Source organism: Lepidochelys olivacea (genome assembly GCF_965140295.1).
Source record: "Lepidochelys olivacea isolate rLepOli2 genome assembly, chromosome: 5".
Lineage (NCBI taxonomy): Eukaryota > Metazoa > Chordata > Testudines > Cheloniidae > Lepidochelys > Lepidochelys olivacea.
Window position 1 is genome coordinate 124039084 of NC_140415.1, and position 27922 is coordinate 124067005.

Sequence of the window (27922 nt, forward strand, 5' to 3'; positions counted from 1 at the left end):
TCTTTGTAAGACGTTTCAGCGAGATTGTGACATTCAGACTTTTCATTTGTCAATGAGAGTTTTTGTAAAAAATAGCTGTACGTTGACTGGCCAACACAAGAGGAGCATTAGAAAGCAGAGGTGTCTGGATAAGAAAAATGTCTGTACTAGGGTAAGCTGGCCCTTGAGGGGAGTTGGTGCTCAGCCTCACCTGTGCCAGGCTTAGCCCACCTCTCCAGTGAAGGGAATGAGTCCAGGAGTTCACATGATGGGAGACCCAGGCCTCGCAGGAGATATAAAAGATGATTATCTGGCATGGCAGCTTGAGAGACTCGGAGGAGCAGGAGGGTTGTGCTCTGCAGAGATACTCTACTTGGCTACCAGGCAGAGTGCCTGGGGTGTGAAATGGGCTTTCAGGGTAGTCCTTCACCAGCCAGAAAGAAAGGCCTGACTGGAGCTGCCTGCAGTGTTGGGCTCAATGAACTGGTGAGCCTATAGAAGAGGGCTGGGAATTTCTAGTTTTAAATAGAACTGGTTTTAATAATAATCCACTCCTAAAAGGGGAGAGTAACTTCAAAGCACTAGTTATGGTAGTGGTTGTTTGGTGGTGGAACTGGGGAAACTGAGGCAGCAGAAGCCTTCCCTTCGCACTACCATTACATTGTCCTTCATCTGTCTTGGCACACTAGAAGTGAGAGCAGTACTCCATATGTGGCCTCACCAGTGCCAAATAGAGGGGAATAATCACTTCCCTCGATCTGCTGGCAATGCTCCTACTAATACAGCCTAATATGCCATTAGCCTTCTTGGCAACAAGGGCACTGTAGTGGGGTGGTCACCCACTCCTGTCTTAAAAGGCTTAAAACAGCCAGGGGAGAGGGCTGGGCAGGAAGGAAAAGCGGGGCTGATTGGGAGAAGCAGCCTCAGCTGGGGGCCACACCCCAATCAGGCCGCGACTGGCTTAATCAGGGCCCAGCTGGCCCTTATAAGAAGGCAGTGGGCCAGGAGCACAGAGGGTCTCCTCTAGCTGTGGAGGGAGATGGGCCTGGCTGCTGGGGAAGCATACCAGGGAACCTGAGGTAAAGCAGGGCTGGGGAAGGCCAGAGGACCTGGGAGGCTCCAGAGTGGAAAAGCCCCAGGCTGCAGGCCTGGTAGATGGCCTAAGACAGGGTACTGGGGATGCAACAGGGCAGCCCAAGGGTAGGTGGAGGCAGTAGGTCCAAACCCCCCTGGCCTATGATGACTGGCTTATACAGACTGCAGTCAGCCCCAGTGAAAGGGGGCTAGTTGGTGACTGGCATTAGCCCATAGGCTGAGGCAAGGTGGGAATAGAGGGGGTCCTCAGCCTGTAGCGGTGCATGGGATTCTTCTGTCCTAAGTGCAGGACTCTGCACTTGTCCTTGTTGAACCTCATCAGATTTCTTTTGGCTCAATCCTCCAATTTGTCTAGGTCCCTCTGTATCCTATTGCTACCCTCCAGTGTATCTACCCCTCCCCCCCCCAAGCTTAGTGTCATCTGCAAACTTGCTGAGGGTGTAATCTATCCTGTCCTCCAGATCATTAATGAAGATGTTGAACAAAACCGGCCCCAGGACTGACCCCTGGGACATTCCTCTTGATGCAGGGCTGCTAACCAGATATGGAGCCATTGATTACTACCCGTTGAGCCTGATGATCTTGCCAGATTTTCTATCCACTTTATCATCCATTTGTCCAATCAATGCTTCTTTAACTTGCTGGCAAAGAATACTGTGGGAGACTATCACAGGGTGGCACAGGTTTCCTCCCCCTTGTCCCCGTGCTTGGGCTGGCCAAAGAAAGCACCTCAGACACCCCTTGCAGGTGCTTCACCCGTGGTTTTTATTTACAGTGGCTGTACAGTCCCAATTCCCCCAACACCTGTCCCTGCTCTGACCCCTCACTGGGTCCTCTGGCCTTTGAGGCTTGTGTCAGCCAGCAGAGACAGAGCTTCAACCCTCCTATCTTCCTCCCTGGCTCACCCCCTTCCTGAGCTCTTCCCTGGGTTTATATGCCTTCCCAGTCATCAAGCCAGCTGGTTCCACTATGCTCAGCAGATCACACTGAGCTTGTACTCATTTGGGCCTGCAGCTGGGCTCCCTGCTAAGGGTCCTGACCCATACACCCAGCCACCCTACTGGGAAGCAGCGGGAAGCCTGCTCTTTAGCAGGGCACCCAAAGGTTTTATATCTCTGCCCTGCAACAGAGGCTGTATCAAAAGTCTTGCTAAAGTCAAGATATATCCCTGCTTTCCCCATACCCACAGAGCCAGTTATCTTATCTTATAGAAGGTGATCAGGTTGGTCAGGCATGACTTGCCCTTGGTGAATCCATGTTGACTGTTCCTGATCACCCTTCCTCTCCTCCAAGTGCTTCAAATTGGTTTCCTTGAGGACCTGCTCCATGAGTTTTCCAGGGACGGAGGTGAGGCTGACTTGTCTGTAGTTCCCCGGATTCTCCTTCTTTCCTTTAAAAAATATGGGCACTATATTTGCCTTTTTCTAATAGTCTGGGACCTCCCTGGATTGTGAGAGAATAAAGCTGTTCTCATGAGACTTCCCACCCAAGTTTGCTGTTTCAAGATGTTCAGATCAGGATAAGGTAAGGTAATAGCAGATCATTAATTTAATCAAACTGTCTAATCTTTTAAAGTTTCCTCATCCCTATTAGTTATTACTATATGGAGTTCCCCCCCAGTTGCACAAAGGAGAAAAGAGATGGTGCCTTATTCCATGCAATATGGCTTTGAGTAGTAAAAGATGGTGCTGTGAATGCACATTGTGCAGGTCAAAAGTGCCCTATAACTTTCTAGCAAGTAGTTACACGTAGTCCAATTTCTGTTTTGCCTTTCTTTAATCAAATCTCTACAAGCCTTAGGAAACTCTATTAAAAAAGAACTGTAAGTTTGCAAGGTGAAGCACTCAAAAATCCAGCTATAATACTGGACTTCAGGACCACATGTGGCAATGGATTTCTTTCACACCCTGTGAAGAAGTGCTTATTTCCTTTGTGTTAACTTGGCTTTGAGTGATCTTTCTAGCTACTTGTTCTCTTAATTTGCAACAGCATAGAAATAGGGAGTGATGCATTTTTCACTCTACCCTTCATAATCTTAAATAACAAATTAAATCCCACATTACACCTGTGCAATGGCAGGGATGTGCAGATAGGACAAGGGCACAAGGAGACTTGCTCCCCTTCGTTGGCCCCAAGCAAGGATCAGGGACAATGGCAGTCCCTCTTGCATTGCCAGGGTTACAAACTGCTCCTAATAGGCTAGAGAAGGGTGAGTAGGGGGAAGACAGGTGAAATGTGGGTAGCAAGTTACACAATCCTCTTCTACACGCTCATATGGGTTGTGCTTCCTCTAGTACCAGTATGTACAGTCCCTTCAAGTCCTCTCCCAGGTAATGAAAATGCAAAGCTATCCCCTACTCAGAGTTGCTGCTAGGTGCTCAAAATAACCCTCATTCTCCTCTTTCCCAGGTGGACTAAATCCTAGTTTTTGAAATCCCTCCTCATCTATTCAGATGCTCTTGACTTCTCTTAATAAGACCATTTGCAACAAAAAGTAAAACAATACGATAACACTGTATTTAAAATGTCTAGCAAATAACCTAAACAAGGAAATGCACCCGAAAGATTGGTATGAATTAGTGACAAATCATTGCCAGATCGTTGGTAGTATTTCCAACTGCTGTCACCTTGGCAAGGTAAAATAAGCCCTGACCTCGCCATATTGCCTGTTCTTGAACCGGATATGAATGCTTTATTTTCTTCACTCCTCCAGTGGAGAATTGTCTGGTGAGAAAATACAGAGATACTCAGAGGATGCATCAGGAAAGTTATTTCCTTCAGGGTTTGAATTGGATATTTTGGGCCAGATTGTAACCCTAACTATACCGCTCTAGGGGGGAATACGGCAAAGTGGGGTAAGCAGCGCTCCTCAGGCTTCTGTGAGAACTTTTGGGTGGAAGCCTGTGGGGGATACTGCTACTGCAGGAGGATGGAACTCTGCCTCCGTCCATCAAACACCGCTGTGCCAACCTGTTAGTGGAAGTAATATGCACTTTGTATGGTGCTGGTGTAGATTAGGTTCCCCTAAAGGAAGGGGGAATGACCCTGTGAATCCTTCATACTGGTTCCTGGTTTGCACCTCTCCCCCTTTTGTGAGGCTTGTGGTAAAACCACAATCAAACCCTTTGAAAAAAGGAGCTGCTTAACTTTTAAATTAATAACTGTGTTTTGCACTTATAACGATGAAAGCTGATCGAAACATTTTACAAATAGTAGCCATTTGTAAACAGTAATGAAACACCACACTCCCAAAAGATAGGTGCAGTCAATATTTCATATCATCCTACATATGAATAAACTCAGGCCTTGTAATTGGTTAAAATAACTTGCCCAAGAGTCTGGGCAAGCCAGGAATAAAAACCGAAGTTCTGACTCCTTGCCCCCCTGGTTCCAGCCTCTGTGAAACTTGGAAAATGCTGCCTTTTGTGAACATCTCATCAGGCACTTGAATTTATTTCCTGACTGAGCATGTACAAATGTTAGCTGAGTGGATAAGATGGCACTCATGTCTGCTGTGAAGAAATACGTAAGACATCCATCGGGTTTTTTTAAACATTGATTAAAGCAACCTGAGAACCTTGGATAACTGGTCTGGAAGCAATTCTTCTATAAAGAAGCTAATCATTCATTTGGAAGGAGCCAAAGCTGCAAAATATGTGGACACGTGGAATATACATATTTTAAAAGTCATCGAACCACTGGTACTCTGTGATAATGAAAGGTCACACCGCTTAAGGTTTTTTCCCAAATTTTCTTATGCCAGTGTCAGTGAATCAAAACTCCCATTAAAGTCCAATCAAATAAGATGTTACCTGAAATAAAGATAAGACTGAACTTAAACAGGTAACTTCAACTAGAACCTGTATCATGTATTCCTGCACTTTAGGTTTTTGTATATATGGATTCAATCTGACCTCATTTTTTTTCTGTCTTCCCAACAGATTTTGTCTATTTAATGGATTAGGAAAAGGTTGATGCTAATGAGCTACATCAGGAGGACCATTCAGTGTTAGAAATTTTTAAAATTCTTTTCCCCTAATAGATTACATGGAGTCTCTGACACTCCTCCCTTTTCAGGGTCAAAACTTTTTTTTTCTTTTCTCTGGAGGTGGCGTTTGAGGCTGCGGGTGGTGGTCACATTCTGAGCATCACTTGTTGTGGGAAAGCTTTTTCAATGTTTCCTAAAAGTGGTCAAATTCTGGATTCGTCTGATCTTCTCTGATAGATTGTTCACTGCCCGATCTTCTCAACAGAGAATGCTTTGCCCCCAGTTCTCACGTGCTTTGTCCTAGGATTTACAATCTACATTGTCCCATAGGAACACAGGTGTTGCAGAGAATCATGGATTGAAATTCAGTCTTTGAAGTCCAAGGGTCAAGGCAAAAAAGTTAAAGTTGCAATACTTTATAATTTACTGTCCATTGTATTACAATAAATTTTACATCTGCATGAGCTAGCTTTTAATATTTCAGGAGCATAAATCTTAATATCTGAAGGTATCACTTAAAACATTGTTGAATAATGGCTTAAATGAGTACTTTTAACTAGGTTGGCTGGAAATCAACACCTGTGTGATTATGAAACAGTCTGAGGTTTTAAACTATATCTCTTCTACATCTGAACTGAAACAATCCTTCTTGACATGAGGGGTAGAGGAGCCAGTCAGCAGCCTGGGGTACTAGCCTCTGATGTGGGATACCCAGACTCAAGTCCCTGCTCTGGCTGAATCAGAGTGATGGGCACCAGATCATGTTCAAATCCCCTTTTCCCCCTCAGGGGGATGTGAACTGGAGATCTTCCACATGTCAGGTAAGGAGCCTAGTCTCTGGCCTAGAAATTAGGAGGAAGCTCCTCCTCTTTCCCCTTGGCTGTTTTGTGCAAGCTGGACTATAGGGTTCTGATCTGGTAGGCGAGCTCTGAGCACACTTAGCACCCACTGGCGAGTTATCACTCTGGGACCTATGCATCTGGATGCCTAGAGTGAGGCTTTAGTGCACATTCTCTGAGGCAGAAACATAGGCACTGAGGGAACTTTCACTGCACAACTTGAGGTGCGAAGCGAGCTTAAGCACCTAAAGGGTTTGGAGGCAGCTGAGAGAGGATTTTGTAAATCCCAGCGGGGTCTGATTCTGGGAGTTAGGTAACTAAAGTGGCAGTTAGCCTCATAAGTCCTTTTGTGCCTCTAGCCCTTCATCTGTAAAATCTCCCATTGCACTAGGGCAGAGGCTGATAGTCTCAGTTTTTATTGTTCTTCTAGAGGTACATAAAGCAATCTTGGTATGTTTTCCATTAGGGATACACAAGTGGGTGGCTGGAATACGACTGTCTATCAAGCTGACAAAAAGCAAGGACATTAAAGATATGTTTAAGCTGAGGGGGTGGGGGAACCATACAGCAGCGATGCTCAGGGTACGTCTACACTGCAATTAGACACCCGTGGCTGGCTATTGCCAGCCAACTTGGGCTCGTAAGGTGGGCTGCAGCTGGAGCTCTGGGACCCTCCCATGTCCCAGGGTCCTAGAACCCGGGCTCCAGCCCAAGCCCGGATGTCTATACCTCAGTTAAATATCCCTGCAGCCTGAGCCCCAGGAACCCAAATCACCTGGCATGAGCCAGCTGTTTTTAATTGCAGTGCAGACATACAATCAGAGCCCAGATCAACTGACTCAGGCTCATAGGGCTTGTATGATGAGCAGTTCCTGCTCATTCTCTGAAACCCAGTGATGGGAGAGGGGCTAGAGCAGGGACTCCAGCCTGAGCTGAGCCCCACAGTGCTATTTTTAGCTCTGTAGCACAACCCTCAGAAGCCTACCTTGCTCTGAGACTTGCTGCTGTGGTGGTTTTTTGCATTGTAAATGTACTCCAAGTCAGATCTCTAATGTTGTCCTCTCTGCTTATCTATTTGCATTCAGTTGCCTTCAGGGATAAGAGGATATGTTTCTGAAGCCATTCAAACTTAATGGGCTCAGAGCTGACTGTGGCAGAATGGTTTGAAAGGATTTGCCTTTGTGAGAGAGTGTACTTGCTTCCAGCATTATTGCAGTCCTGGTGCAGTTTAACATCAACTCTGTGCACTCCTACCTGTGAAAATGAAAGGAGAGTGCTGGAAAGGGAAGACTTTCTCTTCTGTTGGCACCTTGATACTGCTGTGTGGGAGGAAGCACATGAAAATCCCTTCAGTTTTTATACTTTTTAAGATGCCATTTGAGGAATGACAGGAACAAAGTATTAAAATGGCCAAGTTAGGCCTGACAGCCAGAGTCTGGGAGCAGACAGGGAGATCTGGAGGCAAGGGAATGGCATGTAGGGAAAAGATCAAAACAGTTTTGCAGATAAATGAAATCCTTGGGAAAACGTAAAGGTTTGAAAGTAGGGGGAAATGTGGTAACAAAGAGATGGGGGACTGTAGCAGGTAAAGACAGGCAGTGAAAGGGGCTAAGAGGGACCTGTTGAGTGGTGCCTTCAAAATAAAGGATGAGGAGTGGGGGATGATGGAGACTGCAGACTATGCTCTAGAGTTACTTTAGCATGTGGAAGGCCAAAGCATTGAATCCAGCAGGGATGGTCCTGGTGCTGCAGAGAAAATTTGGAGTGAGCAGACTCTCAAACCCATTGCCTTGCAGAAGCCAGAATGGGGAGGAAGCCTGCACCTTACACTTGGTCCCATATGAGTAGGACAGCCTCCTCCATCCCCTCTGCTTTCAAATCCCTCCTTAAAATGCACCTTCTTAAAAAAGACCTGTAACTAACGCATGAATGAGAATAATAAATACTAAACTTATAAAATCATAGGACTGGAAGGGACCTCGAGAGGTCATCTAGTCCAGTCCCCTGCACTCATGGTAGGACTAAGTATTATTTAGACCATTCCTGACAGATATTTGTCTAACCTGTTCTTAAAAGTCTCCAATGATGGAGATTCCACAACCTCCCTAGACAATTTATTCCAGTGCTTAACCACCCTGACAGTTAGGAAGTTTTTCCTAATGGCCAACCTAAACCTCCCTTGCTGCAATTTAAGCCCATTGTGAATTGTCCTATCTTCAGAGGTTAAGAAAAACAATTTTTCTCCCTCCTCCTTGTAACAACCTTTTACATACTGGAAAACTGTTATCATGTCCCCTCTGTCATCTCTGTTCCAGACTAAACAAACCCATTTTTTTCTATCTTCCCTCATGGGTCATGTTTTCCAGAACTTTAATCATTTTTGTTGCTCTTCTCTGGACTCTCCAATTTATCCACATCTTTCCTGAAATGTGGCACTCAGAAGTGGACACAATATTCCAGTTGAGGCCTAATCAGTGCAGAGAAGAGCAGAAGAATTACTTTTCGTGTCTTGCTTACAACGTGCCTGCTAATACATCCCAGAATGGTGTTTGCTTTTTTTGCAACAGCGTTACACTTTTTGCTCATATTTAGCTTGTGATCCACTATGACCCCCAGATCCCTTTCCGCAGTACTCCTTCCTAGGCAGTCTTTTCTGATTTTGTATGTATGCAACTGATCGTTCCTTCTGAAGTGGAGTACGTGGCATTGGTCCTTATTGAATTTCATCCTATTTACTTCAGACCATTCCTCCAGTTTATCCAGATCATTTTGAAATTTAATCCTATCGTCCAAAGCACTTGCAACCCCTCCTTGCTTGGTAACTTCTGCAAAAGTGTGATCTCTAGGCCATTATCTAAATCAGTGATGAAGATATTGAACAGAATCAGACCCAGAACTGATCCCTTCAGGACCACACTTGTTATGCCCTTCCAGCATGACTGAACCGCTGATAACTACTCTCTGGGAATCGTTTTCCAACCAGTTTTGCACTCACCTTGTAGTAGCTCCATCTAGGTTGCATTTCCCTAGTTTGCTTATGAGAAGGTCATGCAAGACAGTATCAAAACCGTTACTAAAGTCAAGATATACCACATCTACCGCTTCCCCTCCCCCATTCACAAGGCTTCTTACCTTGTCAAAGAAAGCTATCGGGTTGGTTTGACGTGATTTGTTCTTGACAAATCCATGCTGACTGTTTCTTATCACCTTATTATCTTCTAGATGTTTACAAATTGATTGCTTAATTATTTGCTCCATTATCTTTCTGGGTACAGAAGTTAAGCTGACTGGTCTAATTCCCTGGGTTGTCCTTATTTCCCTTTTTATAGATTGGCACTATATTTGCCCTTTTCCAGTCTTCTGGAATCTCTCCTGTCTTGCATGACTTTTCAAAGATAATTGCTACTGGCTCAGATGTCTCCTCAGTCAGCTCCTTGAGTATTCTAGGATGCATTTCATCAGGTCCTGGTGACTTGAAGACATCTAATTTGTCAAAGTAATTTTTGACTTGTTCTTTCCCTATTTTAGCCTCTTCTGATCCTACCTCAGTTTCACTGGCATTCAACTTAAACTGGAACAGATGAAGGAAAATATTAAAAAAAAAAAAAAAAAGGGAAAATGGGGGGGGGGGGCATAAAGGGGGGAAGGCAGGTTCTTAATCTCACACTATTCATCCACACTGCTTTTTTTTCATTGCTTCCCTTCTAGTATTCCTTTATATGTATTATAGTAGTGCTGAGAAGTCCAAGTCATGGACTAAGGCCCCATTGTGCTAGGTGTTGTACAAACACAGCATTTGAGTCTACATAGATTGCAATTTCTTCTCTGTATGTCCTTATTCCCATCTGTAAATGTACCTAGCACACTGAAGTCAATGGAGTCAACCCAAGGAAGAACTAGGCCCAGTGCCTTTGTTTCCAGACACATTTGTAGTCAAATGGAGATGTCAAATCATATGTTGACATGTCCCTGGCACTTTTTAGAAGGTTATGCACCACGGTAGAAAACCCGGTGGTATCATGCCTCTGAACTTCTAATATGTCCTGAGGCAACATTAAAAAACAGCGACCAAGGAAATAGTTGCTCTTGATAATATATGCGCAGCCAAATGAAAGGTTTCTTTAGAGCAAATGAATCTTTTACATAGAGAAAGTATGAGCCTTGGTTGGAAGTAGTGACAGTTGTCAGGCTGTAGTTACAGGAGGTCTGTCATGAAGATTACCACAGGTATCCCTCACTGATTACTGATCACGGCATTTGCCATGTGACATGTCTATTTATCAACAGGCTTTGACACTTTACTGTAACACCTGAATATGAATCTTAATTCATGTTGCTTTTTTGCCCCTCTTGTGAGCAGGATTCAATTGGTTTCTCACTTATTTTTGACAAGATGCCACTGAGACAAACCACACTCAGTGTTTTCATGTCTGTCCATCAAATAGGAATATTGACTTGTGGCTGGATGAAGCACAAGCATTAGTCCGTGACAGTGATTCATACTTGCTTCCTTGGTAGCCCTCATCTTATAAAGAAAGTGGGCCGGGGTGGTTTGATAGAGTCTGAGCACCTCCAGTTGCTATCTATGTACTGTTTACCTCTCACGGGTAGGTCTGACTTAAGCAAATGGGATTGGGCATGTGTATGGGGGATGGGTAGGAAAGAAAATAAAATATGGCAGCCAAAAAAGAAAACTGTTTCCACTCCATTTGTACTAGTATGTCTGTCAGTTCTCCTTTTTCTATTCTATTCTAATTTCTTATACTACTGTCAATGCTGTTGTATGTGAACCTTCCAGACATGAATTACGTGATTCTCAATTTTCCCCCAAACTCTGCTCGGGGGAGGAGTGAAGTCCTAGTCATAGTCTATCCATGTGAGCCCTTCTTGTACCTTAGCCTCTTGGTTTTAAGTGAATATAGTTCTCATGAAAGCTACCTCATTAACAGCCCTGACAACTGAATCCACTGTTTGTTCAAAGTACAGATATGTCAACAGTGCATGTTTTCCCCACATCTTCCCACCCATACCCATGACCCACAAAGATCACCTTTATAGTTGAGAAGATAGTTCAGTTGATCTACCCCATTCAGTCTTGCTGAGATGACAAAAAGGATGCTACTTAATCCCATGCAGTCTATGTAGTGTGGGCATCTGTCTGCTGGAATCTGGACTCAAACCATCAATTTACTCTCCATAGCTCATCCTTTCATAGGATGCCTTTCAATTACTACCAACTATAGTCCTGGCTTGACTTAGGTGAGGGATCATGTCCAGTTTCTCATTCTTGGGAGACAGGATTAGGGAGGCAAATGGATCAGCAGGCTAGAAACAGACTATATGTACTAGCTAAGATAAGGGGGAACATCCAGGGATCCATTTACAATGAATCAGAGAACAATGGCTAAAATAAGTCGGGAATGTGAAGATAAGGTAAAGAGTAAGTCATGAATGGACAATGCATGGACACAGCAGATTGTGCAGAGAATGGTTCCTACAGTGACCATGCCAGTCCCCAAACAAGTGATTCAACGTACAATAAAAGCAGTATAACGTGTACATGTATATAAAGGTTTTCTGTGAACATTTGAATGTGTGGTACACCCTATACCCACCCCCATGTTTGAGTCTCACTGACTCCATGTAGCTTTGCTGTATGACAAATAAAGGACCCTGAGTAACGTGAGTAGAGTGCAACTGAGTTCTCAGGGAATGGAGTGGAAGTGGTCTCAGGGAGCCCCTGAGCCTGGGTCAAACCACTTTTTTAGTGGCACTGTGTTTGCCATAGTACAAGTACCCTCCTACCACCGTATTACCATTTCATCTCTGGGTAGGATATTCACTTGTTTAAAACAGCATATTCGTGAACCCTACTCACCCCCCTGGTGGAAATTTTGAAATCACTTGGCTCTTCTCTCATTGACGTCTGTGGGAGACTACCACTGACTTGAATGGGAACAGAGAGAGGCTGGATTTTTCCAATGTGCCTAGAACTGTCCTATGTAAAGCTCATGAACTCCCGCTCTGTAAAGTGACCATATACCTCAAAGGCTGAAAAGAAAAGCTTTGGGCCAGAGTGAGACAGGGTCCTGAGTGAGCATACAGGGGAGTTGCTATCCCTAGGCTTGTAGGGAATCCTCTATTTTGTGAGCCTGCTAGGAGCTTATTTTGCCGCCAAACTGGATAGGGAGTGACTTCGGTGGGAGTGACTTCAATGCAACTACTCAGGCACTTGAAAATTGTATTTGTGGGGGATTTGCAGGACTGGGGCTTTATCTGTCTGCTTCAGTTCCTGCTCTGATAATCCTTTCCTCTCATCTATTTAGATTGTAAACTCCTTGAGTGGAGATTATTTCTTACTATGTGTTTGTACAGCACCTACCATAATGGAGCCCTGTTCTTAGTTGATGCCTCTAGGCCAGCAGTTCCCAAATTTTATTGGTTTGCAGACCACCTTAAAAATGTGAATTGGTGGAACATCAAGCACATGTGCTGTAGTTTAGGAACCTCTACTATATGCATGACAATAATACAAGTAATTAATGAGCTCAAACATTTGTTTTCCATTTAATGAATGATCTGAGGTTATCCAGGCTTCTCTATTATTCTTCTTGTGGTCAAGTTACTGTGCCCAAAGCCACAAGGTTTATAGGGTATTAAATTAGTATTTTGCTTCTCTTTATAATGAAGACACATTTTATACAAATATTTTCCTCTTTAATAAACAAAAGAAAAAAGTCTGAACATTCTGTGACCAGAATGGACCCGTGTAATTTTATCAGCGCTATGATTATAGTTGCGACTGTGGGAGCAGACCCTCAGTTTCTGTAAATTGTCATAAACCATTCAAGTCAAAGGGCCTGAAAAGTTGAATCAACTGAGGAAGTCTTCCTGACTTCTGAGTGTGCTGTTCTGATCTGTCCAGGGCTGTCAGTGATCACTCTCCTGTCTAGCAATTTGTGCGGCTCTGGTGTGCGTTGTTTCTTTGTATAGGAGGAGAGCGACTGGGAAAGCTTCTATCATGAAGAGACTCACAAAGTGGCTTTATGGATAACATAACTTCCGTAATTCTAATGTGGCTTCTTGTTCCGTGTTTGGAAGGAAGTGGCTCTTTTTGTGATTCTTTACTAATGTCACATGACAGTCTCTAGAGCAGAATGCAGTCTGAGGAGGCTACCACACCGAGGTTTAATTCATGCTTGCCTAATGAGCTTTGGATCAGGCCCTAAAATTGCACAATGTGCTTTCTTAAACTTAGATTCCTAAACTTTAATGTTATTGAAATATTATTTTATCCAATTTTTGGTGACATTGAGAAACGCACATAAAACTCACTTGGCCTCTTTTATGTGCAGAATCTCTCTACTCAGCTCTTGCTGCCATAGATGGACTAGTCTGACACCAAAATTCAGGGTTTAAATTTATGTACACTTAATCTTGTTGTTTAAGGGATTATAAATCAATTAAATGTAATTATTGAGACAAACCACCATACTCCCTCATGTCTGATCTCAATACCAACTTTAATAGCTGCATTATACTCTTTGCTAGATGAGCAAATGTAGGAACAGGAGAAAAATCAAAAAGCATATTTACACTGTCATAGTTTATAAATCAATTTCACTTCTAAAGGATGTGGGAGCTTACAAATAGCTGTTCCATAAATACCCCATCCAACAACTTAAGTACAGTAATTTTCAGTGTGTGACAAAAATATGTGTTTATATAAATACCCCTTGTTTTAAAAACAAGGACATTGCATTAAGGGAAGGTGGCTAAACCATCCCTGTCAGAGATAATTTCTTCCTGCAGCTCAATAATAATAATAATTAATAAATACTTCTAAAGAGAAGATTTCCCTTTAGAATGGGCCAGATTGCACCAAATATCGAATATTTCTCCAAGCACTTTCTCAGGGGGAGGAGACCACTCTGGTGCCCCCTGTAATGTTTTCACCTTTCCCCCCTACTTCAGATGACACTTTGCTATCCCACACACTAAGTATAATTTTCAGGAGCAAAGTACAGACACTTCTAACAAATGAATGTAATAGGTGTTTATCTGCCAAATGGTTATGAAAGATTATTTAAAAAATAAATAAGGAAACAAATGCATGTGGCCCCCATCCAGCAAATCACTTATGTTTGTGCTTGACTTTATGCAGCTGAATAGTCCCTATTAAAGTCAATAGGAATCCTCACCTGATCAAATTTGAGCACATGCATAAGAGTTATGCTAAATGAAGGCCTCTATTTCTTATTCCTTCGTTCTTCGCTGCCAAACAGGGGGTTTATCACAAAAGGACTACCACAAAGAATAGGGGCAGGAAAACACTGAGATAACAGTTCTGTGCATAGCGACAGATTTGCTAAATTATATCAACCTTTGAACCATGTTGTTGAAGAGTGCTGTTTGATGCATAGTTCCTGGTGAAAGCTAACAAAGACGTCTCGTTGTCTGTACAGTGATGGTTCTTTCTGTTCCACAGTTATAGTGAGCCCCAAGAGCCGTTTGGATTGCCATTTAGAATATATTTGGTGTGGTTTTCCTCGACATTTGGAGTCTATTTTCTAGATCAGGGGTTCTCAATCTTTTTCTGAGCCCTGCTCCTCCCCCCCCATCAATGCTATTAAAAACTCCATGGCCCACTGGTGCCACAATAACTAGTTTTCTGCATAGAAAAGCCATGGCCGGCGTTAGGGGGTAGCAATTGCCTGGGGCTCCATGCCACAAGGGCCCCGCTGTGAAGCTACGTTGCTCTGGCTTCAGCCCCATGCAGTGGCGCGGCTCAGGGCCCTGGGCTTCAGCCCCATGCAGTGGCGCTTTGGCTTTCTGCCTTGGGCCCCAGCGAGTCTAATGCTGGCCCTGCTTGGCGGCCACCCTGAAACCTGCTCATGGCCCCCCAGGGGGTCCCGAACCCCGGGTTGAGAACCACTGTTTTACACAATGCAATGGGTTTGCATTTCCAGAACTGTCATTATAAAGACAAAAAGAAAAGGAGCTGTAGCTCATGAAAGCTTATGCTCAAATAATTTGGTTAGTCTCTAAGGTGCCACAAGGACTCCTTTTCTTTTTGCAAATACAGACTAACACGGCTGCTACTGTAAAACATTACAAAGACAATAATTTTGCATTTGCAATTTGCAGTATGTGTGTGTGTATGCTTCAGAATTCCTCCCCTTGCCAGGCAGGAGCTCTACTGATGCTGATTTATGGTAGCTGAGGATCTGGACCTATATGTGAAATAACTATTGCATTCCTGTTTGGTTATCTGTGTCCTGCCTCCCTAAATTCCCCTTGCAGTTTCAAATGGATATGCTTTTCTCCTTCATTTATTTTCCAAAGGGGCTGTGTACAGTTGTTGCTTGGAGCTAACCAGCTGTCACATTCCAGCCCACAGGAGGCTGCATTTCAGGGGAGAGAGAAGTATGTTTTGTTGAATGGTTTGTAAAGTGTGTTGGGATCTTTCGGGAATGAAAGGCTGTATCTACATCTAAGATATTAATGGGGGGTGGTGGTTTCTGCAAGAAAATTTTATAAATCTGGGTTGGCTCTTGAGATGCAAATAGCCTGAGTCTCATTTACACTATTTTGTGATGTAAAGGGGCTGTAGTCTAAATGAAAATCAGACCCTGCTAAAAGGCCTTCTTTAAAAACTGTTGAAGTCTTCATTAATTTAAGTTATAATACAGCCAGGGATAAAAGCCATATTTTTTAAAAAAACCTCAGGATTTTCAAGTGCCCAACACCAAGAGTTGGAGCCCAATTTTTTTTTTTCAAAAGAGGTAGTGTGTTAATTTAGATGGAATAAAGGGGCCAACGGTGTTAACATAACACAGTCTCTCGCTAACAATAAACAAAGTCTGGGGGTTGGAAGACTAGAGACCTCTTTTTTTTTTTTCCCTCAGGTATTGCACAAGTAGAAATAAATATGAATACTTCATTCCATCCCTTGCCAATTACATCACAAACAGGGCATTGGACCAAAAATGTTCCCCATTAGTTGGTGTGTGGGGGGGGTGTACTTCAGAACCTGACATGTTATAAGAACATGTAAAAGTAATAAATCAACTACTTATAACTGAGAATAACTGATGCTCAAAGGAGAACTAGGAATATTATAAACGTAGTTAATAGAGAAAATTGCATAAAAATCAACTTCTGTGAAAAGCAATCCTGTATTTAAATTCTTTAGTCTTTTTTGTTCCACTCTTTAATGTTGTTTGTATTCTGTCTGGAAAATCAAATGGAGCTTTTAAAATAGGAAAGAAAGAGCTGGGCATTTAATTATCCACCCTAAATGGGAATCTGTGCTGAGATCTTCTAAATGGGAATCTGTGCTGAGATCTTCTAAATGTTGCCAGTTACTAAATGTAGCACAGACATTGTCCTTGTGCTCAGAATGGCTTTTTCATGCAGAGTTTCATTCCTGGATGATAACAGCTCTAGGTTGTACAGAAGGGAAACTGACTTTTTTGTTTTTGTTCTGAGAGTTGTAAAATTCCTATTGTTAGGTCTAATGCAGTTGCTCTAGCATTTTCCATTGAGAGAGGGAGAAATTCCACTTCCTACTATGAAGGATTTATGAAATGAAACAGTGTCTGTTATGAGGAACAGAGGGCCTAGAGATTTTTATATTTCGAATGAATCCTGCAGTTTGGGGGCTTCTGGTTTAATTAGGACCAGTTGGTGCTTCTGTCCATCCTTCATAGTTCACTTGTACATGGAGGGCAGGCTTTTGCAATGCGCAACTTAGTAATTATGCAAACTGAAATTACTAAATTCAGTCACAAAATTCCCCCATCTCCATATCCTGCAAACTTTTATGCTTTCATCTATAATAGTCTTCCAAAGGGAAGTAATGGAAGCCCTATTGATTGAGAAATTGGCCTGGAGAAAGCACAATAGAATGTTCAGTAGAGAGCAATCCTGAACCAGCAGGAGAAATAGACACAATGTCTTTGTAGGTATTTTCCCACTTCTAATATCCATGGATCTAAGATAAATTAGGACACAACTCTTCTGATTGCCCACCCACATTACGGACCAGATCCTCGGCTATTTTAGGTCTAACGTTTGTTCTTTTTGAGAGGGTTGAATTTAACTTCTAGACTCATTTAAGAATGCAGTGATCTTCCTACTGACCCTGGTGATTTTCCCTCTCCTTCCTGATGGTCTTCAGCTATATGCTACCTTTTGATTTATTGATGCTAAACTACGTTATTCTAAGGCTCTGGTTCTTCCTGTCTTATTTTTCTATGCACCCACATTTTATTAGGACAAAAATATTCCTTGGCACTACCAGTTTTTCAGATCTTGGTGCCTATCTGTAATAAAGATGCTGGAAGTTTATTTCTGATGATGGGCTCGCAGGAAAGAAGTCTAGGTTTTGTAGTCAAATCTATCTGCAATCATTTCTATTTCAGGGAGGCTGAGTCATTGTAGTTTTGTTGGTTCCATAGGCAGGTAGAGCCTTGTATACTCACATCATAGCTGATGTGATTTATTCTAATTATCTCCCAAAGTTATCTGAACATGTTATCCATTTGAAATTACTCTAAAGTGTCCATTTCCTGGCTAAGAGAGCCACCTGCATCTACTGCATTTGTAACAAAATTATACCCTGTCATTGCTTTAAATGTGAGTACTTTGACGCATTCAGTTTTAGAGTTGGCCCACTACTTTTGTTTCATACATTGATTGCCTTCTGATTTAATGACTTTTGGGGGGGAAATCTCTTTAAGGTTCAATCCATTGTAAATTATGGAAGTTAGAGATAGGAAACGACCTACGGGATCATATAATCCCTCCCCCTGCCAGAGAGGGAAACAATCTTCAGACAGAGGCTGTATCTTCTAGTAAACAAGTAAAAAGCTAAATTTAGTAAAGCGGGTGCAATGAGGTGTCCATTATACCTCTCTGCATCTGCAATCCTGTCACCAGATTTTATGCTGTGGGGAAATAGAGGTCTAGTAATTCTGTTGTCTTCCCCAAGGATTTTACCAGGGAAAAGGGATCAGCTTTATCATCTGAAGGAACAGACTGTCCCTAGAACTGAACTACCTCAAGGGACTTGCTGCATCAACTTTTGTCTTTCCAGCCACATTTTCAGCATCAATGGCTCTTTAATGACCCCTCTGTCTCACGAGGAGCAGCAGCTGTTTTGCACGGTTTAAAATGTGCAGCTACCAGTGAACAGTACTTGGGTTAACACCAGTGTAAGCTGAATCTGTTCACTTTAGCTTGGTTTTATAGCCTATTAGACCCTCCAATAGGGCTGTGATATTGACATTCTTTCCCCTTTATAGACCCGTGTGTACCTCAGTCAGACTCTTCTTTCATCTCCTCTTTATAATGAATTAATATATATGTAATACAGCTGTGACCATTGATTTTAAAAATCACTCTTATATTTCCTGGTCTAGATCCAGCTTCTCACTGACCTCTTTACATATGATGTTTGGCCATGCACTGAAGTTTGTTTAGGCTAATCTTATGCTCATAGTATATTTGCATGGAAATTTTATGGAGTGAGAGGCACAAATAAAAAGGCTACTTCTCCGTTCCAGCTATTACGTCTTTTAATGTCGCTGTTGATGCTTTGTTTTACACCAGATTCCGGAGTTCCCGTATTACATGAAGAATCTCAGAATGGGACTAGCTATCCAGTCTAGTGCTAGAACAACACAGATGCATGTTGGAGATTATTCCAGCTCAAGTTTTGAGCTTGTTTCCTTGCTCCCGTAGTGGGAGCTGTGCAGAGTCAACATAAGAGGAACGAAAACCTCACCTTTGCTTACCAGCGATGTCCTTGGACACCAAAACAATGCTCACAGGCTTCTGTGGGGGAGCTGGGGAGCCTTTTATTTTCTTTAAAGTGAATTTAAATTGAATGTCTGATCAGTATTTAGAGGAACCAAGTACAGTATCAATCTTATACTTTTATAATCCTACAGATTAACTCTAATTAATTTACAATGAATATATATGATAGAACATTGGTTAATCATGACAAGTACAAGGCTTAGTTTATTTTGAAAGTTTTATGAAAGTTAGGATTAAAGTTATGATTACCCAAGCATATAGAAATATTATGCAGACCTGTGCACAAATTACAGCTGCATCTCTCTGGATAGAGGATCAACACATCATGGGCCCTGAAAAGGGAAGTGATAGTGGTGGCAGCAGTAGTGAAAAAGCTGGGGAAATAGGATTTGAGGAGAGCGCTCTAGATTACACTAATAACCCCATCTGCTGCATGAAGAAAAAGGTGAGGCACTCTGGAGTGTGTTCTAAATTGACCACTGATGAATGCCTTGCATGCATTTTGAGGGATGAGGGAGTAAAGCTGCTTTCAGTCACCTAAAGTATATGGGTATCAAGGGAAAATCTCAGACAAAATGTCTGGAATACACTTTTACTATACCACCACCATTTTATACTCCATTAAGAAGACCTTGGCGAGAGCTTTCAAATCTAGAACATGGCTTATAGTGGTAAGAGAGAAAACTAAAGGTTATAAATACAGCTGATTGGGAATTAGAATTTCCATTCCAGGGGACGTTCTGACAATTCAATTCTCCCATCCCCCCATTTTTAATTAGAACAAAAAGCCTGCATTTAGAAGAGTCTCAGAAAATGAAAAATTTGCAAACATTTTATGTTTGGTCAGTAACTCATTTTGTTTTGATACAATTAAAATGTTTCAATTCAATTTCTTTACTCTTATTATATGTTTTATAATGTATCAAAACAAAGTCATTTTGAGACAAAAAAATCAAACCTTTCCATTCCAATAAGATTGAGACGTTAAACCTTATCAGAATCCTTTAGTTTGATTTTTAAAAATAAATGTGCATATCAGAATTGACACATTCCTGCGGAACGTTTTGATGTTGATGAACTGGCATTTTCTGACTGAATAAAAAAACTTTGAAAATTTTCAAGCGCCTCTAGTTATAATCAAGTTCACTGGAAATCAAGAAGTTATGTACTATGTGGTGCTTAGATAGTCCTGTCCTGGGCCCTGTAGGAAAAATAAAAGGTAGCTACAAGAGCTGCTGAGCTAGGAATAGTCTATGAGGTCTAGTCACAATTCTTTTCTTCTTTAAAAGCAAACAAAAATAACTCGTGGTTCTCAGCTGATCAGATGACATTTAAAGCTGGCCCTTCTTCTAGCTGTCTCTTTGAAGGTTCATTCGTCTTGTTGCGTTTATTTCCATCAAATACACACCACAATTCTCAACTTTTTTCCATACTGTGACCTCATGTTACACAATATTTTGGCACCTCCTTCCCATTTAGCTATAAAGAAAAGAGCGTTTGGTTACAGACCTCCCTCTCCCCCTGATCTGTTTGTGACCTGCTGGGAGCTGCAATCCCTGGGGTGAGAAACTCTGTTCAGGAATGGCTTTTGGTACTGTACTGACTGTTTCAGATGGGATATAATGAGTATCTGGAAAGAGGAACTACTATTAGTTGAAGGGGGGAGGGATAGCTCCATGGTTTGAGCAATGGCCTCCTAAACCCAAGGTTGTGAGTTCAAACCTTGAAGGGGCCATTTAGGGATCTGAGGCAAAAATTGGGGATGGGTCCTGCTTTGAGCAGGGGGTTGGACTAGATGACCTCCTGAGGTCCCTTCTAACCCTGATATTCTATGATTGATTAATTTCACTTTCCTGCCCTTGTACATTAAGCTCCTACTTTCAAAGTGTCAATCACTTACCCCTGGACCACGGAACCTTTCCCCCCAAGTTCTGCATGTCTGTTAGCAAAAGTAACAACTCAGTACATATTTTGCCTTCTGATAGACGTTCCCTCAATTACATGTAATGACATTGAATTTCATTTTGTCATTATTTGACCTATTTCCCCAAGCTATATAAATGCTTTTGAAGAACAGTTGGTTGGCCAATATAAAATAACTCATGCTTCCAGTCAAGTACTGGGTGCATCAGTATTCACAACCACAAACTCACCATCACAACAATATATTGATAAGGGGACATGTTAGGAAAGAAACAGGTATTTGTAGGTGGATGGGCAGGGAGACAAAACTATCCTCTTGTCCCCTTCTTTGGTCTGCTAAGGCCTGTGTCCACGTTCTGCTTTCACTAGCCTCCGTGTAATGGAGGTGAAAATTGCGCTGGGGTTCTTGACGGGGCCAGGTGGCTCAGGATCCAGGAGTGACAACCAGCTCCTCTCCATCTGACTTTGAACTGCTTATATGCTTTTCTGTGTCTGCTCTGTGGATAAACAGAGGACTTGTCTATCAGGCACCATTCACGAGAAGTAAAATTCACAAAAATATCCTCCTTGATACATCCGCATCACTGCTTTCTTGTGCAGTTAGGATGGTGGGGACCCCACTGAACAACAAGGGTGAGCTTTTAGCAGTAATTCAACTTTGTTACAGTTATTGCTGCTCATTTAAGGTAGTTCAGATTGCTTTTTAGAGCACAAGGGCAGGGAAAAGATTTCCAGATATGGAATAGTGCACATGGAAAACCTCAGGATGATTTTCAGATGTGTCACTTAACAGTGTTAATTAGGTTTTTCGGGGCCCACATTTTGCCTCTCTAATTTCCTAATGGGTGTTCTTACCCTTGTAGTGCCTTCCCACTGAGCTCTGTTCTCCACAGCCAAATTTCACAATTAAGTCTGGATGGCTAATGTCTCAATATTGTGCAGCAAATGTACTGCATGGAATTTAGCATCTGTACCCTCGCCTACTTTGTGAAGCCTCCAGACTACCCACACCTTGCTTCACACAAGACCTGAGGAAAAAGCACATTAATAGCAACAAGAGGCATAAGGCAAATAAACGATTCACTGATAGTAGCATAGAAGCCGAAACATGGTATATAATATCTGTATATCTAAGTTCTTATGTGGTTCCCATTATTATGGTAACTGAACATCTATAGGATGTCCTTGCTGCCACAGTAACTTGTTAGACATTACTCATACCACAGAACACCACAAGAGTGAACTGAGTGAGCTTCGAACAGAGGAGAAGCAAACAAACGGAGTTTGCCTGGGACCCATCTGAGAGGAGCTAAGGTGAGTACTGCATTAGGGGGGCTGTATTCTGAGCTGGTGGGGTGAATATCTGAGTGTCTGTCTGCTGTGACCATTTGTTTGACTGGTTCTAGTTGCAGGGACTGTTTGACCATGTGTGTGTTTGTTTGAAAAGTGTGACTATTTGGTTGTTTGTTTGAAAAGTGTGCTGCTTACCTGGAGTTAGAATTTAGGATGTGATGGAGTGTCTGCTGAGACTGATCAAGCCCTTGGACCACTACCCCTTCCTACTTCTCCACGTGGGCACCAATGATACTTCCAAGAATGATCTTGAACAGGCCACTGCAGACTATGTGGCTCTGGGAAGAAGGATAAAGGACTTTGAGGGGCAAGTCGTGTTCTCGTCCATTCTTCCTGTTGAAGGAAAAAGCCCAGGTAGAGACCATTGAATTGTGGAGATAAATGCATGCTTACGCAGGTGGTGTCGGAGAGAGGGCTTAGGATTCTTTGACCATGGGCTGTTGTTCCAGGAAGAAGGATTGGTACGAAGAGATGGGATCCACCTAACAAAGAGAGGGAAGAGCATCTTCGTAGGCAGGCTTGCTAACCTAGTGAGGAAGGCTTTAAACTAGGTTCGCTGGGGGATGGAGACCTAAGCCCTAAGGTAAGTGGAGAAGTGGGATATCAGGAGGAAACACAAGAAGGAGGGTGCCACAGGGGAGGCCTCCTGATTCATACTGAAAAAGTAGGGCCATCAGCTAGTTATCTTAGGTGCCTGTACACGAATGCAAGAAGCCTGGGAAACAAGCAGGAAGAACTGGAAGTCCTGGCACATTCAAGGAACTATGATGTGACTAGAATAACAGAGACTTGCTGGGGTAACTCACATGACTGGAGCAGTGTCATGGATGGTATAAACTGTTCAGGAAGGACAGGCGGGGGAGAAAAGGTGGAGGAGTTGCACTGTATGTAAGAAAGCAGTATGATTGCTCAGAGCTCCAGGATAAACTGGAGAAAAGCCTGTTGGGTTTAGTTTAGAGACAAGAGCAACAAAGGTGATGTTGTGGTGGGAGTCTGCTATAGACCACCTGACCAGGGAGATGAGGTAGATGAGGCTTTCTTCAGACAACTAAGGTAAGTTTCCAGATCACAGGCCCTGATTCTCATGAGGAACTTCAATCACCGTGACATCTGCTAGGAGAGCAATACAGCAGTGCACAGACAATCCAGGAAGTTTTTGGAGTGTTGGGGAAAACTTCCTGGTGCAAGTGCTGGAGGAACCAACAAGGTGCCATGCTCCTCTTGACCTGCTGCTCACAAACAGGGAAGACTTGGTAGGAGAAGTAGAAGTGGGTTGCAACCTGGGCAGCAGTGACCATGAGATGGTCAAGTTCAGGATCCTGACAAAAGGAAGAAAGGAGAGCAGCAGAATACAGACCCTGGACTTCAGTAAAGCAGAGTTTGATTCCCCCAGGGAACTGATGGGCAGAATCCTATGGGAGGCTAATATGAGGGGGAAAGGAGTCCAAAACAGCTGGCTGTATATTAAAGAAGACTTATTGAGGATGCAGGAACAAACCCTCCCAATGTACGAAAAGAATAGCAAATATGGCAGGCGACTAGCCTGGCTTAACAGAGAAATCTTTGGTGAGCTTAAACACAAAAAGGAAGCTTAGAAGAATCATAGAATCATAGACTATCAGGGTTGGAAGGGACCTCAGGAGGTCATCTAGTCCAACCCCCTGCTCAAAGCAGGACCGATCCCCAATTAAATCATCACAGCCAGGGCTTTGTAAGCCTGACCTTAAAAACTTCTAAGGAAGGAGATTCCACCACCTCCCTAGGTAACCCATTCCAGTGTTTCACCACACTCCTAGTGAAAACGTTTTTCCTAATATCCAACCTAAATCTCCCCCACTGCAACTTGAGACCATTACTCCTTGTTCTGTCATCTGCTACCACTGAGAAGAGTCTAGATCCATCCTCTTGGGAACCCCCTTTCAGGTAGTTGAAAGCAGCTATCAAATCCCCCCTCATTCTTCTCTTCCATAGACTAAACATCCCCCGTTCCCCCAGATACTCCTCATAAGTCATGTGTTCCAGTCCCCTAATAATTTTTGTTGCCCTCCACTGGACTCTTCCCAATTTTTCCACATCCTTCTTGTAGTGTGGGGCCCAAAACTAGACACAGTACTCCAGATGAGGCCTCACCAATGTCGAATAGAGGGGAACGATCACGTCCCTCGATCTGCTGGCAATGCCCCTACTTATACATCCCAAAATGCCACTGGCCTTCTTGGCAACAAGGGCACACTGCTGACTCATATCCAGCTTCTCGTCCACTGTAACCCCTAGGTACTTTTCTGCAGAATTGCTGCCGAGCCATTCGATCCCTAGTCTGTAGCTGTGCATTGGATTCTTCCGTCCTAAGTGCAGGACTCTGCACTTGTCCTTGTTGAACCTCATCAGATTTCTTTTGGCCCAATCCTCCAATTTGTCTAGGTCCCTCTGTATCCTATCCCTACACTCCAGCGTATCTACCTCTCCTCCCAGTTTAGTGTCATTTGCAAACTTGCTGAGGGTGCAATCCACACCATCCTCCAGATCATTTATGAAGATATTGAATAAAACCGGCCCCAGGACCGAACCTGGGGGCACTCCACTTGATACCAGCTGCCAACTAGACATGGAGCCATTGATCACTACCCGTTGAGCCCGACAATCTAGCCAGCTTTCTATCCACCTTACAGTCCATTCATCCAGCCCATACTTCTTTAACTTGCTGGCAAGAATACTGTGGGAGACCATGTCAAAAGCTTTGCTAAAGTCAAGGAACAACAAGTCCACTGTTTTCCCTTCATCCACAGAGCCAGTTATCTCGTCATAGAAGGCAATTAGATTAGTCAAGCATGACTTGCCCTTGGTGAATCCATGCTGACTGTTCCTGATTACTTTCCTCTCTAAGTGCTTCAGAATTGATTCCTTGAGGACCTGCTCCATGATTTTTGCAGGGACTGAGGTGAGGCTGACTGGCCAGTAGTTCCCTGGATCCTCCTCCTTCCCTTTTTTAAAGATGGGCACTACATTAGCCTTTTTCCAGTCGTCCGGGACTTCCCCCGATCGCCATGAGTTTTCAAAGATAATGGCCAATGGCTCTGCAATCACATCCACCAACTCCTTTAGCACTGTCAGATGCAACGCATCTGGCCCCAAGGACTTGTGCATGTCCAGCTTTTCTAAATAGTCCCGAACCACTTCTTTCTCCACAGAGGGCTGGTCATCTCCTCCCCATGCTGTGCTGCCCAGTGCAGCAGTCTGGGAGCTGACCTTGTTCGTGAAGACAGAGGCAAAAAAAGCATTGAGTACATTAGTTTTTTCACATCCTCTGTCACTAGGTTGCCTCCCTCATTCAGTAAGGGGCCCACACTTTTCTTGACTTTCTTCTTGTTGCTAACATACCTGAAGAAACCCTTCTTGTTACTCTTAACATCTCTTGCTAGCTGCAACTCCAGGTGTGATTTGGCCTTCCTGATTTCACTCCTGCATGCCCGAGCAATATTTTTATATTCGTCCCTGGTCATTTGTCCAGTCTCCCACTTCTTGTAAGCTTCTTTTCTGTATTTAAGATTAGCAAGGATTTCACTGTTAAGCCAAGCTGGTCGTCTGCCATATTTACTATTCTTTCTACACATCGGAATGGTTGGGAAGTGGAAACTTGGACAGAGGACTAGGGAGGAGTATAAAAACATTGCTCAAGCATGCAGGGATGTAATCAGGAAGGCCAAAGCACAATTTGGATTTTCAGCTAGCAAGGGATGTGAAGGGTAACAAGAAGGGTTTCTACAGGTATGTTAGCAACAAGAAGAAGGTCAGGGAAAGTATGGGACCCTTACTGAATGGAGGAGGCAACCTAGTGACAGATGATAATGTGGAAAAAGCTAAAGTACTCAATGATTTTTTTTGTCTCGGTCTTCACAGACAAGGTCAGCTCCCACACTGCTGCACTGGGGTGCACAGTATGGGGAGGAGGTGAGCAGCCTCAATGGTGAAAGAACAGGTTAAGGACTATTTAGAAAAGCTGGACATGCACAAGTCCATGGTTCCAGATCTAATGCATTTGAGGGTGCTGAGGAAGTTGGCTGATGTGATTGCAGAGCCGTTGACTGTTATCTTTGAAAACTCATGGCGATCGGGGGAGGTCCAGGATGATTGGAGAAATGCAAATATAACACCCATCTTTAAAAAAGGGAAGAAGGAGAACCCGGGGAATTACAGACCGGTCAGCCTCACCTCAGTCCCTGGAAAAACCATGGAGCAGGTCCTCAAGGAAACCATTTTGAAGCACTTGGAGGAGAGGAAGGTGATCAGGAACAGTCAACATGGATTCACCAAGGGCAAGTCATATCTGACCGACATGATTGACTTCTATGATGAGATAACTGGCTCTGTGGATAGGGGGAAAGCAGTGGATGTGATATATCTTGACTTTAGCAAAGCTTTTGATACAATCTCCAACAGTATTCTTGCCAGTACGTTTAAAAAAGTATAGATTGGATGAATGGACTGTAAGGTGGATGGAAAGCTGGCTATATTGTTGGGCTCAACGGGTAGCGATCAATGGCTTGATGTCTAGTTGGCATCTGGTATCCAGCAGAGTGCCCCAGGGGTTGGTCCTGGGCCGGTTTTGTTCCTTCATTAATGATCTGCATGATGGGATGGATTGCACCCTCAGCAAGTTTGCAGATGACATTAAGCTGGGGGGAGAGGTAGATATGCTGGAGGGTAGGGATAGGGTCTAGAGTGACCTAGACAAATTGGAGGATTGGGCCAAAAGGAATCTGATGAGGTTCAACAAGGACAAGTGCAGAGTCCTGCACTTAGGACGGAAGAATCCCATGCACGGCTATAGGCTGGGGACCGACTGACTAAGCAGCAGTTCTGCAGAAAAGGACCTGGGGATTACAGTGGACAACAAGCTGGATATGAGTCAGCAGTGTGCCCTTGTTGCCAAGAAGGCTAATGGCATATTGGGCTGAATTAGTAGGAGCATTGTCAGCAGATTGAGGGAAGTGATTATTCCCCTCTATTCAGCACCGGTGAGGCACATCTGGAGTATTGTGTCCAGTTTTGGGCTCCCCACTACAGAAAGGATGTGGACAAATAAGAGAGAGTCCAGCAGATGGCAACAAAAATGACTGGGGGGCTGGGGCAAATGACTTACAAGGAGAGGCTGAAGGAACTGGCTTATTTAGTCTGCAGAAGAGAAGAGTGAGGAGGGATTTGATAGCAGCCTTCAACTACCTGAAGGGGGGTTCTAAAGAGGATGGAGTCCAGCTGTTCTCAGTGGTGGCAGATGACAGAACAAGGAGCAATGGTCTGAAGTTGCAGTCGGGGATGTCTAGGTTGGATATTAGGAAACACTATTTCACTAGGGGGGTGGTGAAGCACTGGAATGGGTTACCTAGGGAGGTGGTGGAATCTCCATCCTTAGAGGTTTTTAAGGCCCAGCTTGACAAAGCCCTGGCTGGGATGATTTAGTTGGTGTTGGTCCTGCTTTGAGCAGGAGGTTGGCCTAGATGACCTCCTGAGGTCTCTTCCAACCCTAATCTTCTATGATTCTATCATCTTGAAGAAATGGCTAGCTCAGGAACCAGTCCTCATACATCCAGACTTCTCAAAGGACTTCATACTGAACACGGATGCCTCTGCGATAGGATTAGGGGCTGTCTTGTCACAGGAAATCAGTGGGGAAGAACAACCCGTCTTGTATCTGAGTCGTAAGCTGTTCGCCAGAGAAACACATTACTCAACAATCGAGAAGGAGACCTTGGTGGTAAAATGGGCTATTGACGCCACACACTACTATCTGCTCAGCAATACCTTCACATTGACTACTGACCATGCACATCTTCAGTGGCTGCACAGCATGAAGGACACCAACCCCAGGATTATGCGTTGGTACCTCTCACTCCAATCATATGATTTCTGCGTCTGTCATCAA

General features: G+C 43.4%; 1 long non-coding RNA gene across 1 annotated transcript in view; it reads left to right on the forward strand.

The window, feature by feature from the left end:
• LOC311520570 overlaps positions 1-19530 on the forward strand; it is a 39718-nt gene extending 20188 nt beyond the window's left edge. The window contains exon 4 of the long non-coding RNA XR_014711644.1: positions 18517-19530. This is a non-coding gene — a long non-coding RNA (uncharacterized lncRNA). The remainder of the gene's footprint in view (positions 1-18516) is intronic.
• Positions 19531-27922: the final 8392 nt, after the last annotated feature.